Genomic DNA, 18,592 nt, shown 5'->3' on the forward strand with positions numbered 1-18,592 from the left:
GGGAGAGGCTCCCTGTGTGGCTGAGGGGCCTCTTTGCAGCAGGAGCAGAGTGAGGATCCTTGCCAAAGGGCAGCAGTTGAAGCCCAAGGTGCTGCTTGTGCCAAGACCCCAAACCCTGCTTCCCACTGCTGTCCCACGGGGCACTGCTGGCCATGGGGCAGTGACCACGGGCGACAGGAGCCCGGCTCCGATTTAGGGTGATCGGGCGAAGGTCAAGCAGGCCAACACCACGTTTCTGCATCTCAGCATCCAAATAGAAGCAGGCTTCTGCAGCTTCTTTTTATTACCATCATAAAGTGAATATGGCAGCTTTCGGAGATGGGGTACGAGATAAGCCTGCAACAAAGCTGAGCATGCAGGTAATTTTCTTGTAATTGCTGTTGTAGGGCAGTAGAAATGAAAAACCATGTGTCTAAGGGTATACACGCCCTCATCCCCTGATTAGATGCATATAATGAGATGGAAAGCTAATCTATCATATTTAGAATCAGTCAATTAGAGGGTTAGGGCTACGGATGCATTTAGCTCCGGCATTAGGGAGATATTTAAACCACACGCTGCACTTAGTCATTACTATGCTAAGTGATAGTAGATGCGGGTCACCCTATATATGGGCCGTGGTAATCAGCTTGAAGTATTACTAATTAAGCCTTTTCACCTTTGGGCTCCCTTCCATGCCACCACGCGCAAAGTGGGCCATTAAGGTCACGGTGACATGCTCTTTAAAACCCAACACCCACTGTTTGTTTGGAGTCGAGAGTGCACCAAGCGTTTTGGCTTTCCAGTTCAGGCTCTGCTGTGTGGGGAGAGCTGTAAACAAGAATTTTTTTTGTCAGGTACCTTGGCCTGCCCCATGCAAACATGAGGTGGCAGCTGCCTGCTGGGCACTGCCAGCCCCTCACTCGCTGCCCCTTGCCCACCTGCCATTCGTTGTAGCCCAGGACCATCAGATGAAGAAACCAGGTCAAACCAAGGCTGGCTCTGGCGTCTCCCACCTGGCCACCTCTGCTCCCATTTTTTGGAGGACCCGATCACCCAGTGGAGGTCAATGAAAGCTGCAAGTGCTTTAGGTACTCTGGAAAGCGGCTTATGCGATTAGGTGGCAGGTCAAAAATAGAGAAGACTGCGAAGGAAGTCCTAAAAACTGTGGGTGTGATACGGTGATGCTTGGTGGTGGCTTTACCTCCCTCAGCTGCCCCCAGCAGGACACAGCTGGGCACCCCGAGAGCCCTACCTGCCTCTGGTACCAGCCCCTTCTTCTACAGGTTTGATGGACTCCCTCTTGCCAGAAGCCCTTTGTGATGTTATTTTTGTACGAACGGGGCCTGCATCTGTTTTTAAGACTCCCCCCTGCTCTGCTGGTGGCAGATCCACAGACTGCCCCCTGCACGCAGCCTGGAAGCCTCTGGAAAATGGAGCTCGTCACAGCGTGACCACGCAGAGGAGGTGGAAAACCAAGCTCTCTGCAGCCCAAGGGGAGCTACTTCTCTGGGCAGTTTCTCTCTCACAGTGGTACTGAGAAATTCCCAGCAGCGTCCAGGCCCTGCTTTGCTGAGAAACAACAACCCTGACCTTAAAATTTCACCTCCCCATCCCTTCATCAGATGCTAATTGCTCCACTTCAGCCCTAATTTTGGGTCTGCAAGGGAGGGTTGCTGGGCAAAATTGTGTAGCCTGTAATGGGTAAATCTGAATGTGTGCCCATAACAACAATTTCAGGCACCTAAAAACCTTGTCCCTCTGGGAGGAGTCTTCGCAAGCAGGTAGGAGCTTGCACGGAGGTCTCCGAGGAGGGTGCAGCGTTTGTCTGCCTGCTCACCAGGTCTTGGCTTTGGCACAGCCCAGAAATGACCCCAAGCCCTGGCTTTTTTTCAGGGCACGGGGGAAGCGTTTCCCTGTCTCCTCTCATCGGGGTGGGGCTGGTTGGCAAAATCCCCCCCGGCTTGGAGGTGCTGGAGCCCTGCCCCAGGGGTGATGCAATGTGCCGCGGCTCTTGCACGGCCGGGGCAGGAGAGTGGCCACGGTGCCCGTGGTCTTGGGATGGCACAGGGCAAGGGAGGAGCAGCTGGAGGGCTGCTGGGGCTGTCAGCTTTCTTGGCAACCCCCTAATGTTTCTCTGCCTGTTCTTCTATGGGGAAGAGGATGGAGGGTGGGACATTCAGGGATTCGTGAACATCCACGACTCAACGCCACGCTGCCAACAGAGCACGAAATCACGATGCTGAGCTGGTTGAGCTGCAAGCACCCATGGCAAAAAGCCCATGAGGAACGTTTTGTGTTTTCCCCGCGTGCTGACCAGTGCGTTGGTGGCCACACGGAGCCACACTGCTCCTGGGGGCTGCTCCTGGGCAGGCTGCATCCACCAAGAGCTGCCAAAATGGGGACCCTTCAGGTCACATCCTCAGGTTGTCCATATTTGCTAGTCACAGAGGGACTTCCCACCTCCCGCTGATCTGTTTGCAGGTTGTGCTCTGGTGCGTCTGGGCTCTCGCAGGCCGGTCAGTGACTGGACAGGTCTTTGCAAAGCCACGTCAGGCCACGCCAGCCCGCGGACGTGCCGCACTGTGCGCGGGCTCCTCGGTGTCTCACCCTTCCGCGTTGTTAGGGCTCTGATCCTCTGGTGTTACTTCAGCTCCCCAAATGGGAGGAGCAGCGTTGCGCCAAGGAGAAAGTTTAAGCTTGAGCTGTGAAAAGGTGATTTTATCGCTGTTTGTGCCGTGTTTTGTTTATTTTTTTTTTTTTTGGGGGGGGGGGGGGGGTTGTTGTTCATCTCCCAGCTCTGCGTGCTCCTCCTGTGCTCTGTCAGTGCTGGAAGCTGACGTACACAAGCGCGGCTCTGTCGGTCTCGTAGGGCCGAGCAGGCCCGTGCTGCTTGAGCAGATTGCTGCCATGGTTTTGAAATCCCAGCCCTGCATCGCTCAGCACCACAACAGGGCCGGAGCTGCTCACTTTTCCTCACAAAACGATGGACAACGGGGTCCCTACCACTGTGGCTGCCCTTGGTGCTGGCAGGCGGGCCCTCTCCTCTCCCATCTCAGGGAGCTTCGAGCACCCTCCTCCACCTCCACACGGCTGCAGTGTGGAGCCCCAGCTGGCCCAGCACCGCTGCTTTTGTGGTTATTTTGGTTGTTTTGACCTCTGATGGTTTCCTGCAGCCACCAGAGGTGTCCCACCAGCCCCGCTCCCACCAGCTGGGGAGCAGAGGGGAGGAAAGAGCCCTCGGGTTGTGTTTTGGGGAGGTGCTAGATTGTTGGTTTTTGGGGGGTTTATTTTTTTTGTGTATGTGTTTTTGTTTTTTTTGGTTATTTCCTCCTGTTTGCTTTCAGCCACAGCATCTCTTGGTCTCGCTTCAGACACCTGGACGCTTGAGGGAGGGGGCTCAGCCCCACGCTTGTATTCCTGGAGGCAGCGCTAGAGCCTCAGCCCCGCGGTGACGCTGCCTGCCACCGCTGTTGTTTTACCGGGGCGCGTGGCAAACAAGGCACGCTGTTTGTCCTGGCCTCCTGCCCGGCACCACAGCCAGCCCTGCGGGATGGACACCCATGCTCACAGCTCCGTTTTCAGTGAAAGGCAGCCCCCAAAGGCCGATTTTTGGGACCCCATGTGGCGGGTGAGCAGGTGCTGGGGCTCCTGCGCAGCATCAGGTGGCAAGTCAGGTGTTGCAAGAAGCACACGAAGAAGCACACTGCTCTCCGTCCTCCGTCAGCTGCTGCCGCATGACTCAATATTTGCTCTGGTTATGGCTCTCTTCTTATCAGAGCTTCCTACCCCTTCACCCCTCCGTTTCCCCCCTTCCCGACAGCCGTGGCTCATTTCTCCCTGCCTCACGGCGCCGGGCAATGAGCACCCAACGCCGCCGATCCCTGAGGAGTGCCCGTCCCGCCGGGGTGGCTGAGCCTGTCCCAGCACCCTGGGCAAATCCGTCCAAATAAAACCAAGGGAAAGGATAAAAGAGCACTGAGGCCTCATCCCGCTGTGCCCACAGGGCCAGATCCCACTCTTTTGGGATGGGAACGGGGTGTTAAGGGCTGGGGAGAGGTACTGGGGTGCCTGAGGAGCTGCTCAGCCTCCTCATACCTGGCAGAGCTGCGGGGTGGCCCTCGTGTGCCCGTGGCTTCCAGCAGCAGCTCGGGGCAGCCAGCACTGAGCCAGGGTCGTTTCCCAGGCCCTGACATCTCAGGGCTTTTTTGGCTTTCTGCCCTTGGTTTCGTTTGTGGGTTGTTTTTGGTTTTTCTCCCCCCCTCAGAAGTCAGGTGCCCGTGTGTCACGCTGGCTTCCACCGGGATGAAGCCGGCTCCTGCAACTGCTGCCCCAGCTTCCCATCTGCCTTCCCCTCTCCCGGAGCTGGAGAGCGGTCGAGACAGGCCTTCATCCAGGCATGTTCCCCGTGTGCGTCTGCCTGCTGGATGTGTTGATTCCCCATTAATCTCAAGCTCGCTTTGATCAGCAATGTAATAACTCGCTGGCATGAGTTCCCGTACAAATTTTGCTTTTGTGCAGAGGAGCTCCTTGGCTTGAGCTTCTCCCTTCCTGACAGAAACGAGTTCTATCTGACAGACTCACCTTGCTGCTTTGCGCACAGAGCAGTAATTCACCCTTCAAGCGGCAGCAGAACAACTTCTCATCCCCACAGCATCGGAAAAACAGCCAGGGGGCAACGCGGGGTGCGAGCTGTGGGGCTGTTATCTGCTCTGCGCCGGCTGGCTGGGCTCCCCCGCTGTATTTTAGGACACATGAACCAGCAGGGAAACGCTTCTCTTCACGTGAGGAAACTCCAGTGATTGCAGGAACAGCTTTGTCCCAAAAAAATCTACCAGTCTGCTGGCTGGTAGACCCCATGGGAATGGTTGCAGCCAAGCAAACGCCCCTCAGGCCCAGGCAGCTGCGGGGCCATGCAAGGCTCAGACATATCCCTGCGCAGGGCTCCTAAAAACACGTCCTGCAGGCCTGACTCCTGTCCAGCCCGGCCTCCAAAGCCGTCCAAGCTGAGCCAGAAGCTTCCAAACAAAATTCCATCAAAACTTCCCAAATTTCTCTGGTCCGTGTTTTGCGCGGGACTCTGATGGGAAAATATTGATTCTGGGCTTTAGAGCGGCTGCTTCGTGCATTTGATGAATTTAATAGCACCGAAGTTTGGCCTGAGCTCTCCTGGTCTGGTTCCATTTTTATCTTTTTAATGCAGCCCTAAAAGCCCCGTAGGTATTGACATTAGGAAGAGCCAAATTCAACAATGATGCAGCAGAACTCCTCAACTCAGCCACTGCTGGCCAGCTCGGCCGCGGGCAGCTCAGAGCAGCATTTCTTTTTCCTTTCTAACTTCCAGATCACATTCAGAACAGAATGTTTGCAAAGGCCCTTTCTGGAGAATTTCGAGCGCTTCTGCAGAAAAATGAGCAAATGTAGTCTGAGCTGCTTCCTGGTTGACAAAGTTAAAAACAAACAAGCAAACAAAGAAACCAGGAGTGTGTGGCATGGGCAGTGCGAGGCGCTGAGATCCAACCCCAGCATTTCCCTCCTGACTGCTGGAGCTGCTCTGCCCCAGGGCCCTGAGGGTGATGCCATGGCTGGGGTGGTGTGGGTGGAGGTGAGAGGAGCGGACACGTGTCCAGGACACCGCTCAGTAACGCAGCAATGAGACCTCAGATTGAAGAAACAAGTAACCACCCAGGGGCTAAATCCATTGTGAGCTGGGCTGTGTTTTTCCCCTGCAGGATTTTTAGGGGGCTGCAGCTCCTGCTCCAGCCAAATAGTGAATTGGGGTGGCCCAGGGAACTGCCACACGCCTTGCATCCCTGACAGCACCCTTCAGCTGCTTTAATCACACCACCTACCATTCCCAGCAAGGTGCCACGCTGAGCCGTGCTAAAGGGAGCATCAGAGATAACTGGGAAGTGTTTTGGCACCTCTGAATCAAAACCTTTCCAGGACCTGTCCCGCTTGGACCCAGCCTAAAGCAAAGGTGTTGGTTGCTCCTCTCCCTGCACAGGGATTTATCCTCCCAGGGGCTACCCAAAATACCCTAAAGTGATGAGAGGGGGGAAAAATATTTTAATTGGAGAGCTTGCTTGAGACTGAGGGGGAAATTACACTCCAAGGAGAGGCAAAAAAAAGGAACCTCATCTCAGCATCTGTGCTGTTTGCACCCTTTCTGGGTGCCCTCGATGGGCGTCTTCCCCACAGCATCTGGTGAAAGAAAGTCTAAAGTCTGGGCTTGGTTTGGCCCGGCGGTTTATTTTTAGCTGGGATGGCTTGTGACAGCAGAACGGCGTTGCAACACTGCAGCTCTTGTTTGTGGCTCCCTTGTACTTTGCTCCTGGATTAAGCTAAGGCTCCTGACAGGGTCTCCTTGTGCTGCAAGTGCCACGGATGTCGCAAGAGACATCCTGCGGGCTCCCTGCGGGGCGGCATCGCCCGGCGAGGAAAGGCCTGCAGGGGCAGGAGGGGGGCACGCAGCCAGCAGAGCAGAGCCAAAGACCAAAGTGATGGGGCCAGGGAGGTGGATGAGCCCCAGTGATGGCTGAACCCTAAAACCTACAGCTCACGGCTGTCACCGACCCTCCCTGCACAAAGCAGGCTTCATGGACCAGCTTCTTACGTGGTGTAAGAGATGATAAAGGAGTAGGGACTGGGCCTCCTTGCTCATCCTTTACGTGCACGTGCTCGGTTCCCATGTAAATCCCATCCCTTCTGCCCAGGGTCGTGCGAGAGGAGCGAGACCCCCCTGAGCCCGGAGCTGCACGGCCTGCCCTGAGCCCCACCTCCTGTGCCCCTCTCCTAAAGCGCTGCAGGATGCCGGCAGCTTTCTGCTCGCTTCGTGGTTTCATGGCAGTTGCCTGACACATCGATATGAGAACTAATTAATTTTGGCTACAGGGCAGGCAGCAGCTTCGGCAGCCTCAGAGCGAGCGAGGTCGGGATTTCAACACGAGCCCATTTAGAGAACTCGCCGGGGCTCAAGCCGAGCGGCCTTCCCGCTAGGATTTGAGTTTGGATCGCTGCTTCCTTGCCGTGTTTGCAAGTCTTGTCCTGTTGGCGAGGCCAACGTGAAGCCAAATCCCGAAGACGTCGGCGGATGACTCTGTTAGACGCACGGGGCAGCCGTCAGAGCCACGGCACCATTGGCTCACAGGCGTGCAGTCACTGCAAAACAATTATTGACTTAAGAAAATTCCTTTGCTGCTGTCCCAGCTTTCATTTGATGATGTTAAAAGGTCAGAGGGAAAATTAGAGCTCTTTTTGCCCTAATCCCTTTAAGTGCTAAATTCATGGAAAGCAATTGAACCAACAATTTAGATTAAGGCAATAGCTTCAGATGATGGAGAAACTCTGATCCTCAAAGGATGCCTGAATGAGACGCGGCTTTTCAGAAGGAGATTGAAATTGCCCGTGGCCTCCTGTTACAAAGATCCTCCCCTTCGGCCTGGGACATGAATAATGCGAGAGCCCCACGCTCACCACGCTCGGCTCTGCAACATGCCCTTAGCTCACAGCGAGCGGCTCCGAGAGGCAACAATAAATAGAGGGGAAGAGAAAGGTCTGTGTCATGGCTCCAAATTAATCTGTTTCCCAAACAAATCATTACTGCTGCTAGCAGACTGCATTTATCACACTGGTGCTAACAGTCCCTGGTAGGGCTCAAACACCCTTTGGGTTTTTTCTCCCTGTCTAGTTCTTTTCCAAACTTCCTCTGGATCCCCAAGGCTAGAAAAGGAGCCCGGTGAGCACACAGCATGGCCAGCCTGGTAGTTTTACTGTCGTCTTTCCCCTGTGAGGCAGCCCTTTGAGATCTCAGGCACGACCATTACCTGTGCCGGTGAAGGAGAAAAGCCCTCTTATTTTCAGTAGCAGCGTGCTGAATCCCCACGTGCCACCCTCACATGGCACTTCCAGCTCGGTCCCGCGCCCCCGCGTTTCGACTTTAATTTTGTTTCAAGTTTTAGATTTTTCCGAGGAAATTTCTCGTCCTGAGAACTGTTCTCAGAAACATATTTTCCATGACCGGCTCCTTCAGAAATGTTATTGCTGGCTTGGGATAATTCTTGTTTAAAATTGAACGAGATTGAATTTCTCTCACTGGAAAATTCAGACAACAACACTTTTTTTATTATCAAAACCCAAACAAGTAATAAATAATTTCCTAAGAACTTACACAACCTAGCATTGGAAGTCCTTCATGGGAAAACGCTGCCTTCCACTGCCTGCGCGTGTTTCTAAGGAAAATAATGGTGAGGGGGGGTGAAAGGAAAAGCACAGAGGATAATTACAAACCCTGCTTATCAACCTGCTCCTAACCGTTCTTTGGAGTGGTAGGGAAATATGTAAAACGCTGAACCACTCTGTGTTTTACGCTGCTTTGAAGTGTGGCCTCCAAAGAAATTTTCACTCGCAGTGCTTCAGCATTTCCCTAACGGGGGAACTGTCTTTGAAGGGCAGCCACTTCTGTGCTCTCCAGAAAGGAGCCCGGGACAGACGGCCTGGCTGGAGACGGAGCTGCCGTGCCCCTACCCCACAGAAGGGCCGGGCAAAGCAGGGAAATGTCAAGGTCTTGCTGAGAAAATCCCACCTCGGTCCTTCTCCTGCAGCACGCAACCTCCGGAGATGCACAGAGCAGCATCTTCAAAGCACAAACACAGTTTTGGTGTGCAGAGGGGGGGCTGGGGTCCCTGAGGACATTCAGAGGTGCCCCTTCAGGGATGCTATAGGGTGTGCTCCCCACCCCAGCCTTTCACCGTGCCCCTTTTCCCTGGGCTGCAGCGGATGGCCCCGCACAAACCTGGAGAGGAGCTGGGTGTCGGCGCTCGGGACGCAGGTGTTGGCAAGTGCGGGCGGGCTGCTAAAAATATCCCGCCTGCTTTATTCTTGTTTCAAAGGCCATTAAGTGTTTCTATTTGTCTTTTTCATCTTCGGCGTGGAGAACTGCCGAGTACTCCCACTCAGCCCTTACAATCCCCCAGCTCTCAGGTTCTTCCAAACGGGAGGACCTGGGCACAGATCTGTGCACCCAAACGCTCGGCGCTGTGCCGTGCCAATACCCTGGGCAAGGAGCTTGAATTTCAGCTGGTTTCAGCCCCTCTTACACCACCATCCTTCTGCCGAGTGCAGGCTGTGGGCTGGCTGCTCGGAGCACAACCAAATCCAAACACTTCACCTGAGCGTGATCCACAGAGGAGATTTTCATGCAGAATATTTGGGCCTGCTTCTTATATAGCATTGGGAGTGCTGCGAGGAGGGAGCTGCTCGCCTGTTTGGGGCACAACCAAACCTAAACCAGGCAAGCTCAAGGCCCAGCAAAAGAGCAGGGCTCGGCCTCCTCCCCAGCTCTCCCAGCAGACAAAATCCCGGTGCTTTCCCCCATTGACACACGCTGCCACTGCCCTTCCGTGTGCGCACGCCGCGATTCCCAGCAGCGCCGCCGTTTCAGTCAGCCTAATGTGTTTGCTTAGGCACCGACATTAGTGTCAGGAGCACTTAATGCAAAGGAAACTTCCCAGGAGAGCACCGCTCGCTGCCAGAGCAATCAGTCTTGTGCGCGGAGTGTATAAACCGTGCGGCGTCCGCTGCAGCGGGCTGGGTGATGAATTGGCCACCACCAATTCCTCAGCCAGAGGCCCGCTTCCAGCCAGGCCATCTGCAAAGAGTCTGCTCTGTCCCGTGTCGGATGCCCACGCTGGCATCTGATGGCGTTGAATCTGGAAGCACAGCTTTAAAACAGACTCACCTGAGCAGGTTTTTTGGGGGAGGATTTAACGTCAGCCTTCCCGTGTGACCTGAGCTCTGAGAGCAACTGCACGCCTCTGTCTGTGCAGTCAGGGCTCTTCTGAGGCAAATGAGCAGGGACCTGGCTGGCTCCCTGCTTGAGAAGTCCTCCTTGCTCTGTGATTTGTTTGCTGCTTTGATTTTTTTTTTCAAGTTTCTTTGTCTTTGATGTCAAGGAAACAGTTAGGAGGAATTCGAGCTTAGTGTGGAGGTGCAGAGGTAATTGGAGATTACGTTCGTATCTGCTGCCTGAGTTTTAAGGGCAATTCTTGGAGCAGTTCTTGCTCTCTAATCTCTTCTTCCAGAGCCACTGTAATCGCAGCTACATCAAAAATGCACCTCTCCTGCCTGCTGTGTTATACCTATGTGAGGTACACAGGGGGTCTGGTAATGCCAGGTCCCTTGGGTCCAAGGGCAGAGCCCTCTGGCCGTGCCGTGCCACACACCCATCTACTGCAGCACGCAGCACCTTGCACACTGCCATCAGAGCGGTTGTGATTATTCCAGGGGATTTGGGGGCTGGATTTGCCTAGGGCTGGTGCCTGGGCCGAAGAGGCCATTAATTAGCCCAAACAATATTGAGTTTCGGTAGCTTTTAGGAACTGCAGATCCTCTTTAAACAGACAGATGCCTCCAAGTGGGTGCGTCTGAGTGAGCAGCCCGTCCCATCCCATCCCATCCCATCCCATCCCATCCCATCCCATCCCATCCCATCCCATCCCATCCCATCCCATCCCATCCCAGGGATGCACATCCTGCTCCAGCCAGGATTTCACATCCCTGCTGCAGATCCTGAGTGCCGGGGCATGGGGTCCTGTAACCTCCATCCCTGTCCACATGGGCTAACATGGAGAGGATGCTCAGTCACTGCCTTTCTTTCCACTTATCTACCTGAGGAAAAGGGAAAATTACAAACACAACCATGAACAATAGCATGCAATGACCACATCGCAAATCATATTTAAACCCCAAACCCTCGAATTCTCCACCCCATGGAGAACATCTCCGAGCTCCCACTCCCCTGGCTGGCTGGCGGTGCTGAAGCCGGTGTTTTCTGACTGCTGGAGAGCAGAATTGGAAATATTCACACAAAGGGACTGCACGGGCTCCTGCAGCTGCTTCTCTGGAGGCTTTGGCAGCTGAAACGCACAGCAAAGGGCACCCGTCAGTGGTCCTGCCACCCGGCAGCTCCCCGGACCCTTGGCATTTTGCAGCCCTCGGAAAAGGTTTCTTGCTTAGGGCTGTGTTCGTGTTTGATGTTTTTAAAACACTAAGCAGACACTGCGCTGCTAATCCTGCCAGACTTGCAATGAAGCAGATATGTAATCCTTCACGGGGATTAAATTTAATAGCAATAAAGTACATTTAAGAATTACACTGTCAAATGCCTGCCTAGGCAGAGGAAAATATTCTGAATTTGAGCTTCTCAAGAAATCTATTTCCAGTTGTTATTGCCTTTGAAAGCCTCTGCTGTGTGTGGGGGAGTAAGAGTGAGAAAAAACAGCAGCAGGCAGTGCCAGGTCACCGGATCCTGGACACTTGGTGGAGAAACGTTTGCCTGTGACTTACAGCAACATTCACAGGGGGGTACACAGCGCTGTACAGCCACTGATGTGCACCTGACTGCAGGTGTAGGTGTGTCTTCAGGGGCACCCCGTGTATGGGGAAAAGCCTCGAGCTGTAGGAGACACGTTCATGCCAGCTGAAGGATTTGGGCTATGGGAGGTCTGCGAGGTCTGTTGGAGGGATGCAGGAGGTGCTGGGCAGGATCAGTGAGCTGCTGCCTTGCCCTGTTAATGAGCAACTGGTGGGGATTTGAGTAGGGGACGGGGGGAAGCATCCGCCAGGAGCTGGGCAGCAAGGAGACATCCCTGAGCCTCTGAATTTGGATCCCCACCTGATTCAGGAAACGTGGCTTTGATTTGCTTGGGGTTTGGCCCAAGCTCTGGGGAAAGCAGTGAGGGTTCCCAGCTGACGAGCAGGTTTCTTAGCTGAGCAAACAGCTGATCTAACAACTTAATTTAACAGTGGTTTCAGCAACTGATTGAAAGCTTTTACTCAGCCTCTGCCATGAGCCCGAAGCAGGTGAAAGACCCCCCTCTGCCCCTGCTCCCGAGGCTGTGGCCGGGAGCCCCGGAGCAGTGGGGGACGAGGTGAAGGTGCTGCAGTGCTGGGTACCCCGAGGCATGGCTCGGGGTGGTTGGTGGTGCCCTGGAAAAGGCTTTTGTGAGACTTCAGGTCCGAAAATAAAGTGCAGCCCTGGCCCTGAGCTCCATGACCAGAACAAAACACACGGCGAGTGTCTCAGATGCTGAGTGACTTTCCTCCGAGCTGCAGCTCCTATCCTGCTCCCCCCAGCACAGGCACCAGGAGTTGGGATCGGGGAGCGCTTTAGAGGTGAGCCCTGCAGAAATCCTGCTCCTCTGGAGCCTGTCGCTTCCGATCAGGGCACCTGAGAGGAACAAACAAATCCTGCCCGTGACGACTGCCCCGTCCCTCCTCCGCTTGCCCCCACCTCCAGCCAGCCGAAGGCACCGTTTGGCTGCGGTTTACACAAAAACTTTTTCCACCTGACAAAAACGAACCGCGTGGTATCGGCCGGGCCCATCTAGCAGTCAGCACAGGAACTGCCCGAGACCACAGCCTAATTAAGGAGCCTTTAAATAGTTTCCGGCAGCGATATGATAAAGTGCTGACTCTTGGCAGGAGGAAAGCTGGGGAAAGGTGGTGGGGTGCCTCGCCACCCTCTCATTTCCTTCCTGGAAAGTCACCGAGATCCAAAGCCATGCTGGAAGACGTCCTTCCCTATCAGCAGCCCTGATCATCTGCCCCATGGGCTTCGGATGCTGCAGAGGGGAGCAGGGACAGTGATTCTGTCTGTGGCACATCCCCGTGGGGTTGAAGCCACCCCATCAAGCTCCTTCACTGTAACGGGGTTTGCTCTCATCCAGCCAGCCTCTCAGCAGCCTGTCCCAGGCTCTCAGGGTCCAGGCAAGGCACTGGGATGAGTTTCAGGCTGATCCTGATGAGAATAGGGCAGGAAAAGTCCCAGCCAACACGGCCCCTGTGGCTCTCAGCCTGGGGTGCCCCTGTATAAAAGGCTGAGCAGCAAAGCACCGCCGGTCGTGGGACTGGGTACGTAGCCCTTGCGAAGTGTCTGGGCTGTGCAGTGTGACACCAGGTGAAGCTCCGTTCCCTGGCAGATAAATAACATTTGGATGGAGAGGTTGAGCTGGATCCCACCGCAGCACAAGCAGCGCTGTGTCCCCTGCGCCTGCTCCTGCACCGAGTTAGAAACATGTGATAAAAGGCACATATTTTCATAGCTGAGTCACCTCCCGCAAACACAGCGTCACATTAATGTTTGTCTAGAAACACCTTCCCTCACAGCAGCCAGCCTTGACCCTCTCAGACAGCAGAGCTATAAAAATACATATATATAATTTCAGTGGCTTTTCACGCTGTCTGAACAGCTGCCAGGAGCTGCTTAGGAGCTGCCTTCCTCTTGAGGCAAGGACACAAACGGGAACTGGAACCATGTTCTCCATTTCCTCTTGAAAGGTAGAGCTGACTCTTTAATAAATAAGAGATGGGCCGATCACGGGCTGTTCTGTGCCCCAAATCAGCTGCGCTGCCGTTAGCCTGATGGAGGGGGGCTGAGGACCAGGATGGTCGGGTTCGTGTTAGACAGTGTGGCTGCTGGCTCCTGGTTTTGTTGTTGGGAGCAGGAGAAAGGAAAATCTCATCCCAAGGCGGCCGCTCACCTTCACAGCGTTGGCCTCTTAGTTTCCTACTGATTAAACTGTAGGGGGAAAATAAATAAATAAATAAAAATCTGCTTTGCCTGGGGCAACTTGGCTTTTGCTCAAGAGCTTCCTCATCAAAATGAAATATCGTTTGCTGTGAGACCATTAGCAGGAGAAGGAATATCACTATAAAAGCAGCTAAAAGCCAAATGTAAAACCCAAATGGGGAGCGCTGATCTGCAGCGGTGTTGTTTAGGGGGAAACCTCTGCAAGAGGGGGCAAAACTTCTGATGAAGACCAAATTTCATCAGGGTTGCCTGTTTACTGGTTTTGTTCAGCTGGGCATGGGCATTTGTCTAAATGATGAGCTGTCTGGGGTGGTGTGGGGTTCTCAGGATCCCAGCTCTTGCCCCGCAGTTGGACGTCAGTGTCCCCAAGCCCAAATGCCAATGTTATGGGACCCGGAGATTTGCCTCTTGCTCTCTGGGGAATTTGTGTTCCCGGTGCAGTTGGTGGCATCTTGCTGGGAAACACGAGGCAGGAAATTGTGATGTGGCCTCTCAGCCATCCCCTCGCTGTCGTCAGCAAGGTTTGATGCTGGAAAACGACGTGCTAGCAAAAGAAGCAAGCCGTGTAATCCCATACAACAAACAGCAGGTTGTTTTAGTCCGTGGATGTAGCCACAAGAGGGAGATGTGATTGGATGCACCAAATCTGAGTCTTTGATATGCAGAAATAGCGAGGAATTGCATATCAATACAGAGACCACCAGCAGTCCAGGCAGAAATGTCGCTGCGGGAGCATGCAGTTTCAGAGACACCCGAGTTGAATTTAGGAAGTAATTTTACAGTGGTAAAACTACTCATGATGTGATTGTTTCTTCCTGAAACATCCCCAGTCCTAATGACAAATAGTTTTGTTGAATAGTGTCTGAATTACATTAATAATTTGGAGTGACAGACGGAAAAAGGTCAGCTTCCCCCAAACCCCAACAAAACAGGGAGTGAAATTTTCAGTTCGAGTTGATTTTAAGCAAGTTTTTGACCAGTGAACCAAAAAATCAGCGGTTCAGACAGCGCAACCTTAATTATCCCACCCCTAAGGGCAGACAGACGGAGCGATGCTGAAGCGTTTTGTGGTGCCTTACAGACAGGACAAACCTTCTGCAGCCTGGGCTGTACTTTTAAACAAAATGTGCTTTCTGAAGGTGATCAATCTGTCCCGTTTCCCCTGTCTGAGAATCTCATCCAGTACAAAAAAAAATCTACTTTTTTCTCTTCTCCCTCCTTTTTCTTCCCCAGTCCCCCACAAGCCCAGGCTCTAAAATCAAGAGCTTTGCGGTGCTGGAGTTTTAGGCAGGATCTTGTCAGCACAGCCAGGGCCGTGGGTGCTCCCTTAAAGTCACGACCGCGCCCTTTAAATCCTCTGACCCAGGATAGCCATCATAAAAACGGGGAAAAACAGCATTTTTCTGCTCTTAGCACCGCTCCTGTTAGGTAACTGCTCCGACCACGTCTGGCTCAGCCAGCCCGCGAGTCCTTGGGGCTCCGAGACCTACTTACACACAAACAGACTGACATCCATCTGAAAGTCAGCTCGGGCACAGACGAGCAATCCTTTTGCCTCGCAAAAATAGCAGATCTTTTCGCAGGGCACTGAACAACCATTTGGCACACCACGTGCCAGGCTGGCGCTCAGATTAAGCTGCTTAGCTCGACTAACACAGTTGTGCAAGAGTAGAAAATACCCGGTCAAGTAAATTACATCATCCAGGGAAAAGCTAAGCTAAAGAAAGAGCACTTCATAAGCCTGAGCAAAATCGTGTTCAGCTAAACATTTACATGCATTTGTAGGCAGGAGCACAGGCTTGTGGGCTTTCTTTCCTTGTGGAAAAATAAATAAATAAATAAAATAAATAAAAAAGGGGATCTGATTTTTTTTTTCTAATAGGAAAGCATCTGACTATATTAACCACTGGCCAGGATCCAGAACGGACTACAAACCCATTATATTTTTTTCTCAGATCAGCAGTACCTGGCATGTAAAGCCCCCAACCCAGAAGAAAGCAGGTTGAGGTGCTGCACAGCACTGTGCACAAGAAATGACAATTCCCTGGCTAAAGTCAGGGCTAGCTTTGAAATTTTTATTCTTTCTGCCATCCACTTGGCTTTGTAACTTTTTCTGTTGCTTGATGCTTCATTAAAATCTGTTGTTGTCTCTGCAGTCTTAAATACATTATGAAAGGGAAAATTTGAAGTTTGAAGCTCCCATTGGGTTGTTTTTTACTGTCCTGATCCGAAGTGTTTTTAGAGGAAGATCTGTTGTCAATAGTGAGGGCAGGAAGGGGCTGATGGAGCCTCTGGCTGCAAGCAAGCTCTCTGGCTAATTTTTTTAGGCTGGTCCCTTGAAAGGAGACCAGAGGATGCATTTAGGTCTAAGCAAAGTGAAAGATGGGATCAAACCAGGTTTTATCTTGTGATGAGACTTGAGCTGCTGCCATTCCCCCCAGCATGACCACAGGGTGCAACTGCAGCGTGGAGGCGAGCTGTTGCTTGCAGCATCACCGGGGTTTCTCAGGAGCCACTGCTCCACAGCTGCCCAAAAAAGAGGAAAAACTGCACCCATGGATAAGTAGAACAGCAGCCTTGGTGGCTGCATCATGCCTCTGTTTCAGTTTTACTTTGGAAAAAAGTGCTGCATCATACCACGAGCTCCGTTTCGGCTTTCTGAGGTTTTCTTGAAAGCTCTCCTCTAGCAAAGCTGCTCGACATGGGCTGAGCCTTAGATTGCAGTTTGGCCCCGAATATGCAAGTGTGTCACATTGAACATTCCCACAGAACGGAATAAAAGTATATAATGTGGTTGGACTGAGGCCGTATTTAAACTTGGTGGCTTTTTTAGCCCTGGTTGAACTTTGGCTTGATAGAAAACCAGATTTGTGCTCAAAATATTATTTTTTTCTCCCTTTCCCCTAAGCTTGTCTGATCAAGCCCCCTTCAATTTCAAGGACACCTAAGAGATGTCATGCATACAGATCTTATTTTGGAACAACCTTTGCTTTTTACCTTTCCCTCCTTTCCCTTTTCATCATCTTTTTCCATCTAATTCCTTATGGCCTTGATTCACTTCAGTTTAAACTCACGTGTAATAAGAACAGCCACGTTAGTACCAAAAAAAAAAAAAAAAAAAAAAAAAAAAAAGATAAAATCTCTACAAGCATAATTGAGCCCTTCAGGATTTTATCTGCTTGCTTATGAGTGTTAACAGAAGGACCATTAAACTAATGTGAAAGTTAAAGCTGCATGTTGTATGTTATGTATTGGCTTCTATAGGGCACGCATGTGATCAGCTGGGAGCTGGGTGGACAATTCATCATTTTAAGACTTAATATTGCTGAAGGGTTGAACCGGGCAGCATTAATCAGGGCTCTCACTCTGGCTGCCTTTCCCTGGCCTGTTTTTTCTCCAGCCCTTCTGCAGCTCCTCCTTCCCCCTTATTCATCTGTTTGATCTCACAGACACTCTCAGACACCTACCTTCACACCAGAGCTGCAGATAATCACACCTATCCCCTGTGTAAATACTGCCATATTCATGTCTTTGCATGATGACGGACATAATATAATGTGCATCTTACTACGTGCATAATGCTTACTATGTTTGCAAGAACGAGGAAAGTCCTTAATAAGCATTATTATTATCACTGCTGCTCAGTGATGGTTCGTCACTGGTGTAAGCATTCCTACGTGTGAGTATATTAACTTCATAGTTCAACTCCTTACTCTATGTTGTCTACGCTGCAAATGAGCTGATAAATGATTGCAGCCTGTTCAGACTGTAATATGAATTGACAAAGAGAAAAAAAAAAATGGTCAAACTCCATCTGTTCAGGTTACATAACTTGTGATCTCAAGCAATTTCAGAGGCAGGATTTGCTGCATAAATAGTACAATTTCCAGTAAGGAGATTAAGGCTTCTTTGCTAGGAAAGGAAGAAATTACCAGAAAAGCTGCCATTTCAATGAACACAAATAAATCATGTTCCAAAATACACATGAAGGCAGATGTATGTCATCGGGTCCCTCTGCCCCCAGATGCTCCCTCCACACTTGTGACAGAGAGCAGTATTCTGACACAAAATACCCTCCGTTCTTGAAACCTTTATGAAACTTTCCAGCTCCATTTTCTACTTATGTCAAGGCTTTTTAAAGTCAGTGCTGCTGTTAATATTTTATGTTTTTCATGTTTTTTAATCCCGGTGCCTTTTTTTTTTTTTTTTTAATATCCGGTGTCTTTCCGTGAGTTGCCGACGTCAGTAAATCCCTGTGCAGGAAAGCACAAGACACATCTCACGAGTGTGAGCAGAGCACGGGGCAGCCGGCAGCAGATCGGGCAGCACGGGATGAGGAGCAAAGCTTTCCCCCGCCGGGCTCTGCGAAACTCAGGGGTTTTGGGTCACCTCCAGCCAGCTCACCGCTTTCTCCAGCGTGACTCAGGAGCCAGCCCCCTGCTCGGGCTATTTCTGCAGACAGACGGGCGGGTGTTTCTGCAGGCTGTTACCACGCGTCACATCCTCCAGAGGGAAAAGATACCATTAAAAGGCCGCTTGCGGAGAGCATTTATTAAAGTAAACAGCCGAAAGTAGCGATGGCAGCGCTGCTCCAGAAGCAGCAGTGCTCAGAGTGGTACTGGCTGGCTGCCCCGGCACAAATCCTATGTCCTAGGCAGGAGGAGCAGACAGGCCCCGACAGGGTGGCTGCACACCCCCAGCACCACCCAGCCCCTCTGTAGCCCATTCCCACCTCTCACTCGTGCACTCTTGTCTGCGGCACCTCTCGCACTTACCTGGCCCCAGGCACCCCTCCAGGTTGTGATGGGATTTGCTCCTCATCTTTTGTGTCCACAGGGGTGTTTTGGTATGGGTCGTGCCACGGCTCCTCAGCAGATCCCTCCTTCTTCTCCCTTGTACCTCCTGGAAAGCTGAGCAAGTGTGGTGTGTGGTTACAGACAGCGTGGTGTTGGTAGCTCCCATTTTATTGCTCGTGCATTGCCATCCCTCTGCTGAAACCACTTCGCCCCTGAGTCATGTGTT

The 18,592-nt window shown here is 52.1% G+C and overlaps 1 protein-coding gene and 1 long non-coding RNA gene across 4 annotated transcripts in view; one reads left to right on the plus strand and one right to left on the minus strand.

The window, feature by feature from the left end:
- The window catches only part of HIF1A (hypoxia inducible factor 1 subunit alpha), a 65,930-nt gene that overhangs the window by 3,370 nt on the left and 43,968 nt on the right, over positions 1-18,592 (plus strand). The gene's annotated exons all lie outside the window — the stretch shown is intronic.
- LOC137856781 (uncharacterized) lies at positions 17,730-18,486 on the minus strand. The gene is made up of 2 exons (XR_011096786.1): positions 18,346-18,486; positions 17,730-18,073 (listed from the first exon to the last, which is right to left on the minus strand). It is a non-coding gene; the product is annotated as an uncharacterized lncRNA (long non-coding RNA).

This window comes from Anas acuta, chromosome 5, assembly GCF_963932015.1.
Source record: "Anas acuta chromosome 5, bAnaAcu1.1, whole genome shotgun sequence".
In the NCBI taxonomy this organism is placed as follows: Eukaryota; Metazoa; Chordata; class Aves; order Anseriformes; family Anatidae; genus Anas; species Anas acuta.